The sequence below is a fragment of the Pipistrellus kuhlii genome, unplaced genomic scaffold, assembly GCF_014108245.1.
Source record: "Pipistrellus kuhlii isolate mPipKuh1 unplaced genomic scaffold, mPipKuh1.p scaffold_m20_p_104, whole genome shotgun sequence".
NCBI lineage: Eukaryota > Metazoa > Chordata > Mammalia > Chiroptera > Vespertilionidae > Pipistrellus > Pipistrellus kuhlii.
The window spans coordinates 521,159-530,125 of record NW_023425410.1 but is presented as its reverse complement, the minus strand read 5'-3'; positions in this window follow the sequence as shown (position 1 = coordinate 530,125).

Here is an 8,967-nt window from a genome sequence, read left to right as displayed (position 1 = left end):
ATCTCCAGACTCTGGGAGCTGGAGCTCTGAGCGGGGAGAGAGCGGTCCCCATTCACCCCCGCCAGTTTGGCTCAGTGGATAGAGTGTCGGCCTCCGGACCGAAGGGTCCTGGGTTCCATTCCGGTCAAGGGCACGTACCTGGGTTGCAGGCTCCTCCCGGCCAGGTCCCTGGTCAGGGCACGTGAGGAGGCAACCAATCGATGTGTCTCCCTCACATTGAAGTTTCTCTCTGTCTTTCCCTCTCCCTAAAACCCAGGATTAACAAGAAAGAGAGGCCCTGCTCCGCCCAATTCCCAGGTCAGAGGGCCTGGAAGGTCATGTCCTGCCTCCCGCTGGAAGCCCTCCACACCTTCCTGTGCGGCACCACCGCATCCTGAGGAGCCGGGACGGGCTGGCCTCTGGGGCAGTCCTGCGAGGACGGTTCCTTCCGTGAGCTCAGCCCGGAGGCTGGCCCAGCCGAGAGGGGCGGGGAAGACACCCGCTCCGCACCGCTTCCTCCGGTGGCCAGGGCCCGGAGGTGCGTGGCCAGATAGGACCAGGATGGACTACCCGCCCAGAACCAGGCTTGCGCTGAGCCTCAGGGAAGCTGAGAGGTGGGACTCCTATGGGCGCAGGCTCGGGGCCAGCCCGCCCCGGGAGCAGCCAGCAGTCTCCGGCTGTGGGTCTTCACGCACTCTCTGGGCGCAGGCCCGTGGGGTCGGAGGAAAGCTGTCCCTCCGCCCTGCCAGCCCCCAGCACCCCGGCCAGGGCGGCGAGGCGGCCACAGAGCCCAGGGGGCCTGGGCGGGTCCGCTGAGGCCTGGACGACTCTCGGGCCCAGGCTAGGGCAGGGCGCTGTGACGTGTGGGGTCCGGGTGGGGACGTGGGGACCGGAGTCCTACAACGTGCCCAGGAGCGCAGCGCGGGCACTGTGCACACAGCATGGCACCCCGTGGCAAAGCGAAGCCTGCTGAGGGAGGGAGGGAGGCAGGGAGGGCCTGCGGTGCAGGTTTCTGACTGTAACGTTGATTTACTGTCAGTATGAAGTCGCTGTAAAATAGGCTTAGTTCTACATTCTGTAAAGTGCTTGTCCTAGCCCGGCTGGCGTGGCTCAGGGGTTAAGCGTTGACCTATGAACCAGAAGGTTGTGGTTCAACTCCGGTCAGGACACATGCCTGGGTGGTGGGTTTGATCCCCAGTGGGGGGCGTGCAGGAGGCAGCTGGTGCATGGTTCTCTCATCGATGTCTCTTCCTCTCCCTTCCGCTCTGGAATCAATAAAAACTCATTAAAAAATTAAAAAATGAAGTGCTTGTCCTGCAGAAACGAGCCCCCTAGTAACCCCTGCTGCGGAGAGGGTGGGCACCCCAGGGCACAGGCTGCTGGGAGAGGCTGGGAGAGGCTGCGGGGAGGGTGGGCGCCCTGGGGCACAGGCTGCTGGGAGAGGCTGGGAGAGGCTGCGGGGAGGGTGGGCGTTCCGGGGCACAGGGTGCTGGGAGAGGCTGGGAGAGGCTGCGGGGAGGGTGGGTGCCCTGGGGCACAGGCTGCTGGGAGAGGCTGCACAGGGTCCGGGACGCAGTGCTGAGAGGAAAGTTCCGGGCCAGATGAGCTGGTCCCACTGTAAGCGGCATTAGCCTCTCTGCGCCTCCTTTTCCTCGCGGTAAAACGGTGTTGTGACTCCCGGGGCCTTTGCAAAAGGGCTTTCAAACTCTGCCATCCCCCCTGTTGGGGTGATAAGTATGATGGTGGGGGGACAGAGGAGAGGCAGCATGGGGAGGTGGCTGTCCCGGCCTGGAGGGAGAGGCCAGGGGCCTGGCCCCCGGCACGCGTGGCTCCGATAGGGAGAGCCGAACCACTCTCCACACGGGCTTCCCACAGGAATTGGTCAGCAGGCACCGGCCAGCTACCACGCCAGCGCTGGAATCAAGCCGTGAACGACTGAGACACGCCCCTCCTTTCTGAGGCTAGAGTCCGGCAGCAGAGGACGGGTGTGTGGGGAAGCGGGGTGATAGGAAAATCTGGGTGCCATGGGAACTTCCTGGGGGGGCCTTTCTAACCCAGGAGGTCAGGGTTAGAGTGAGCTGACGTGTGGAGAGCCCAGGCAGAGGGAAAGCATCGAGTTGGGACAGAAGACTAAGAGTAGTGCAGCCCGGCCGGTGTGGCTCAGGGTGAACCAGGAGGTCACAGTTCAATTCCCAGTCAGGGCACATGCCCGGGTTATGGGCTCCATCCCCAGTGAGGGCGTGCAGAAGGCAGCTGATCGATGATTCTCTCTCATCATTGGTGTTTCTCTCTCTCTCCTTCTTCCTTCCTCTCTGAAATCAGTAAAAATAGATTAAAAAGAAAACGACTAGTCTGGCTGGTGGGCAAAGGTGATGGGGACGTGTGTGCGGCTGTGGACTTCACCCTGAGGGCGGCGAGGAGCAGGGTATCTGCACCCAACCCCACTTGCTCCGACAGTGTGCCTGGGCCAAGCCTCTGCACTGCAGTGCCAGCTGTCTGTCCTGCTCCGGCCCTGAGCTGGCCCGTCTGCTAGCACTCCTGTGGCTCCAAGCCTGGTGGACCTTGCCCTGGCAGGGCTCTGCTGCCTGGCACAGAGTGGCACGCCCCAAGCCTGTCGCTGTCACCTGTGTGGGTTGATGGCTGTCTGGCTGTGAACACAGGCTGTCCAGGCAGCCGATAAACAGTGAACAGTGACACCCATCAGCTCAGGTGCAGGGAGGAGGGGTGCATCTATCTGCACATATGTGCACACACATGCATGCGTGCACACAGACTCACTGACACGTATGTCCACACTGTCACTGAAACTCAGGTGAGCGCACGAGTTCCCTGTTGCCAGCACACGGTGAGGGCCAAGCCGGTCACGTTCCCCCAGCACATGCTCTGTGCGAAGCCTCACACAGCTGCCTGAACCCCACGCTGGCCCACACCCCTGTATTAAGTGTTTATTTTTTATTGTTGATAGTATTACAGATATCTCCCACTTTCTCTCGCTTCCCCAGCTTCTCTCCTAGCCTCTGCCCCTTCTCTTCCCCCCCAGGTCCTCACCACCCTATTGCCCATGTGCAGGGACTGTGCATGTAAGTATGTAAGTTCTTAGGTTTATCTCTTCTGGCCCCCACCCCACACAGAGTGTGTCAGTCTGCCCCTGCCTCCCTGCTTCAGGTCTTATTTTGTTGGTTAATTCATTTTGTTCATTAGGTTCCACAAATAAGTGAGATCACATGATACGTGTCTTTCTCTGACTGACTGACTTCACTTAGCATGATGCTCTCTAGGTCTCTCCATGCTGTCTCAATGGGTAAGAGATCCTTCTTTTTTATAGCCACATAGTTTTCCATGGTATCAATGTACCACAGCTTTTTAAAAAACTAGTTCTATTTTCTTTTCTTTTTTTTGATGGAACAACCACAGTATTGCCTAACATACTGTGATTTTTAAAAATAAATCTTTATTGTTCAGATTATTATAATTGTTCCTCTCCCCCCAATAGCTCCCCTCCACCCAGTTCCCACTCCATATACTGCCCTTACCCCCCCTCACACCCCTTTCCCCTCTGAGAATTGTCAGTCCAATCCGTTTCTATGCCCCTGATTCTATAATATTCACCAGTTTATTCTGTTCATCAGATTTTTATTCACTTGATTTTTAGATTCACTTGTTGATAGATATGTATTTGTTATTCATAATTTTTATCTCTACCTTTTTCTTCTTTTTCCTCTTAAAGAATACCTTTCAGCATTTCATATAATTCTGGTTTGGTGTTGATGAAATTATTTAGCTTTTTCTTATCTGTGAAGCTCTTTATCTGCCTTCAACTCTGAATGATAACTTTGCTGGGTAGAGTAATCTTAGTTGTAGGTTCTTGCTATTCATCACTTTGAATATTTTTTGCCACTCCCATCTGGCCTTCGTAGTTTCTGTTGAGAAATCAGTTGACAGTGGTATGGGTGCTCCCTTGTAGGTAACTAACTGTTTTTCTCTTGCTGCTTTTAATATTCTTTCTCTGTCTTTTGCTCTTGGCATTTTGATTATGATGAGTCTTTGGATTCCTTTTGTTTGGGGGTTCTGTGTGCGTCCTGGACTTGTAAGTCTATTTCTTTCATCAGGTGGGGGAAGTTTTCTGTCATTATCTCTTCAAATAAGTTTTCAATGTCTTGCTCTCTCTTTTCTTCTGGCACCCCCATAATTCAGATGTTGATATACTTGAAGTTGTCCCAGAGGCTCCTTACACTATCTTCATATTTTTGGATTCTTTTTTCTTTTCTGGTTTGGTGTTTTTTGCTTCTTTGTATTTCAAATCTTTGACTTGATTCTTTCGATACTCTAGTTTGCTGTTGGATCTCTGTATATTATTATTTTTTAAAAATAAATCTTTATTGTTCATATTATTACAAAAGTTCCTCATTTATCCCCCCTCCACCAGGTTCCCACCCCACCCTCTGCCCTTTCCCCACCCCCCATTGTCCTCATCCATAGGTGCACAGTTTATGTTCAGTCTCTTCCCGCACCCCCCTCTCCTCTTTTCCCTGAGAATTGTCAGTCCACTCCCTTTCCGTACCTCTGATTCTATTATATTCAACAGTTAATATTGTTCATCAGGTTTTTTAATTCCCTTGGTTTTTAGATTCACTTGTTGATAGTTACATATTTGTTGTTCATAATTTTTATCTTTATTTTCTTCCTCTTCCTAAAGAACCCCCTTCAGCAATTCATATAATTCTGGTTTGGCGGTGATGAACTCTTTTAGCTTTTTTTTATTTGTGAAGCTCTTTATCTGGCCTTCGATTCTGAGTGATAGCTTTGCTGGGTAGAGTATTTTTGGCTGTAGGTTCTTGTTATTCATCACCTTGAATATTTCTTGCCTGCATGGTTTCTGTTGAGAAATCAGCTGACCACCGTATGGGTGCTCCTTTATAGGTAACTACCTGCTTTTCTCTTGCTGCTTTTAATATTCTCTCTTTGTCGTTTGCTCTTGAAATTTTAATTATGATGTGTCTTCGTGTGGTCCTCTTTGGATTCCTTTTGTTTGGGATTCTGTATACTTCCTGGACTTATAAGTCTATTTCTTTCACCAGGTGGGGGAAGTTTTCTGTCACTATTTCTTCCAATATGTTTTTGGTATCTTGCTCTCTGTCATCTTCTGGGATGCCCATAATTCTGATGTTGGTTCGCTTGAAGTTGTCCCAAAGGTTTCATACACTATCTTCAACTTTGTGGATTCTCTTATCTTCTTGCTTCTGTGGAGGAGTGTCCTCTGGCTCTTTGTGTTCCAAGTCTTTGACTTAATTCTTGCAATCTTCCATTCTATTTTTAGGACTCTATAATATTTTTTATTTCAGAGAATGTATTCTTTATTTCTTGTTGATTCCTTATTATTTCTTGTTGATCCATTATTATTTCTAGTTGATCCCTTTTCATATCTTCATAGGTCTTTTTTATTTTATCGGCCTTTTCTAGGAGATTCTTGAAAAACCTTATAAGCGTGGTTTTGAACTCTAAATCCAGTCACTTTTTGTCCTCCATTTCTTTTGTTTGTGATCTGTTTCCTTGTCTCAGCATTTTTGCTGCTTCCCTGAGTTGGTAGGGTGGGAGGATCAGCTGTATCTATGCCAGGAGACAGCCTTATTCGACTAGACTTGGAAAACTGCAAGAGCCTCTGTGCTCAGCTTCGATGGGGCGGAGTTTCAGGGTGGAGCCTACAGCTTTGGCTTCCGTCAGCCCCACCCTATGAGGTTCCTGAGTCTCAGTGTTCCTCAGTGTCCTTTGGTATTCGCTGCAAGTACCTCTGAGAGAAAGGTGCCCTAGAGTTTCGCCCACTACCAGACAGTCCAGTCTCTCCCCATACAAGCCCACAGTGGCTCATACAACTGGGGTTCAGTGCAGTTGGAAGTGGGGTTAAGAGCAGTCTGGAGCTTATGTCTCTTTCCCGCTAGGGCAATCCAGCGGCTCAATCAACAGTCTGTCCTCTGTGTGAAATGTGCGTGACTCTGGGCTCTGCCTTTTGCCACTTCTCTGAGCTTCCGCCTTATAGCCCAGATTCCTTCTGTATGAGCCTGGGGCCTGAGGGTCTCACCCAGAACTGGGGCTGAGCACAGTCTGGAGCTTTTATCTCCTTCCCACTAGGGTACGCCAGACAGGCACTCAGCCATCCCTCCTCTCCGGCTCTGTCCCCTCTGTGCATGCAACGTATCTCCATACCTTAGGCTTTTATAGTCCTCTGACTTTCCTTCTGGTTTTCTTTCCTTCTCGTTGTAGAATTTCCAGTCAGTCAACTTTCCTGTAGTTCTGGATAATGTCCACTTTATATTTTAGTTGTATTTTTTGAAATTGTTGTGTGAGACTGCAGTTAGGGGTTTACGTATGCCACCATCTTGGTTTCTCTGGATCTCTATATATTATTTTTAATTTCACTCAGTGTATACTTAATTTCTAGTTGGTCTTTTTTCATATCTTCGAAGGTCTCACTAAATTTATTGGCCTTTTCTAGGAAATTCTTGAAAAATCTTATAACAGTGATTTTGAACTCTATATCCAGCAGTTTGTTTTTCTCCATTTCTTTCATTTGTGACCTGTTTCTTTGTCTCTGCATTTTGGCTGCTTCCCTGAGTTGATAGAGTGGCTTTGTGTGCTAGGTGTCCTGTAGGGCCCAGTGGCTCAGCCTCCCCAGTTACCTGAGGTGGACACTCTTGGTGCACCCCTTTGTGGGCTGTGTGCACAGTCTTGTTGTAGTTAAGCCTTGATTGTTGTTGGTATCACTGAGAGGAATTGACTGTGTTTACACAATCAGCTGTGTCTACGATGGGAGAACTTCTGTGCTGGAGACACCCTTATGAGGCAAGACTTGCTTCAATGGGGCTTTGGTGCTCACTGAGTCTGCCCCCTGAGTGTGTCCCTTATGGATCTGAGGAGTTGTAATCTAGATGGTCCCACTCTGACCACTGGGTACACTGGCTCTTGGATCTCCAAGGAGGTGCTAATTTAGCCTCTGCCTGAGGTCATCTAGCAGGAGCTATGGAGAGATCTATAGACCTCTTCTTTGTTTGGGGTTTGGAGGTGCCCAGATGAGGCCCAGCTATGAAGCAATGCAAACTGCTGTGGGCCTTGGGCCTTCTTTTGGATGTTCTGGGTCTCTCTGATTCAGCTGCAGTTTGTTAGGTAAGTTTAGATTGCAAAAGGCCAGGTCATTCATATGCAAAAGCCTCTGCGCAGAGCTTGGACGGGTGAAGTCTCAGGGCAGAGCAAACAGCAATGGCTTCCTGTCAGCCCTGCCCTAAGAAGCCCCCATGTCTCAGGGTCCCTTGGTAATCTCTGCAAGCACCTCTGAGAGAAAGCCACCCTTGAGTTCCACCCGCTGCCAGACAGTTCAGACAGACACTGTATGAGTCTGGGTCCCCAGCGTCTTGCCTGTAACTGAAGTTCAGAGCAGTCAGGAGCTTGTGTCTCCCTGCAGATTGAAAAATCCATCTGCGTACTCCTTTGCCAGCCCTTTCCTGCATGCATGCCTCCATACTTCTGCCTTTACTTCCACAGTTCCTCTGAGTCTTAGTGTGCTTTTCTCTTTCCTTCTAGTTGTAGAATTTCCACTCAGCCAGCCTTCCTGTGGTTCTGGATGATGTCCGTTTTGTCTTTTAGTTGTAGTTTTGAAATGGTTGTGCAAGGCAGCAATTTCAGGTGTTTACCTATGCCACCATCTTGGTTTCTCCCCACCTCTCTATTTTCTTTTCTTTTTTAAATATTTTTATTGATTTCAGAGGAAGGGGGAAAGAGAGACAGAAACATCAATGATGAGAGAATCATTGATCGGCTGCCTCCTGAATGCCCCACACTGGGGATTGAGCCCACAACCTAGGCATGTGCCCTTGATTGGAATCAAACCTGGGACCCCTCAGTCTGCAGGCTGACACTCTAGCCCACATGTGTCAAACACAAGGCCCGCGGGCCAAATCCGTCCCGCCAGGCCTTGCAATGTGGCCCGCACCGCGCTGTCATCACTGCACTCCGCTGCGTTTCCATCACAATGACAGTTTATGACTGTTCAGTAAACCATTCGGCCCGCGATTTAGGCTGGATTTTAGATTTTGGCCCCTTCTCTGATTGAGTTCGACACCCCTACTCTAGCCACTGGGCAAAACCAGCCAGGGCTACCACAGCTTTTTTATTTACTTGTCTACTGATTGGCAAGCTGCTGTGGATCCTTGGGCTACTTCCAGATCTTAGTAAGTTGTGCTGCTATGAACATAGGGGTGCTTACTTTCTTTCTGATTGGTGTTTTAGGATATATCAAGTTTTTAACAAAATGCCTGGCACGTAAATCTATTACATTATTGAAAGGTGAAACAGAGGGCCAGAGACAGGAGACTAGGACACAGGCTTTATTGAGGAGAAGACCCCTGCCGGGCTGCCTTCCAGAGGGGAAAGAGCACACGTGCTGGGTGAACATGCCTTTCGAGGGAAGAAAAAGAAAGGGATGGGGCTTAGGACACTCAGCACACGCTGATTGGTGGTTTCATGTAAGGCACATGATTAGGGACCTAGGGACTTAGGAATTGGGGGCTTAGGGTATTTGTCAGGTGCTGATTGGTGGTTCAATGTACAGTCCATATGAGGTGCCTGGTTAGGTGCTCAGGAATGTCCAGGCTGCAGGGGGAGTTTACGTCATTCTCCGTCCATCAGCGGGGGGAAGGGAGGCTCTATCAATTATTACGCTTTAATTTGGTGCTTTATTAAAGTGCTCTGTGTGTGCTTGTGTGCCCACCCACATGCTTGCCTCACATGCTCCTTTGAGCCAGCACGAACGCAAGCCTGCCATCCTGTGAACGTACCCAGTCCGCTATTCACAGATGTGCGGACGCTACAGGGCACCTTCATCCCGCCCCAGCAGGAATAATAACAGCACCAAGCCCTCTGAGCACTGGCTTCACGCTGTTCAAAGGGCTTTCAGGCTAAGGCGGACCTGACCCTCAGAGCATCCCAGGAAGGCAAGCG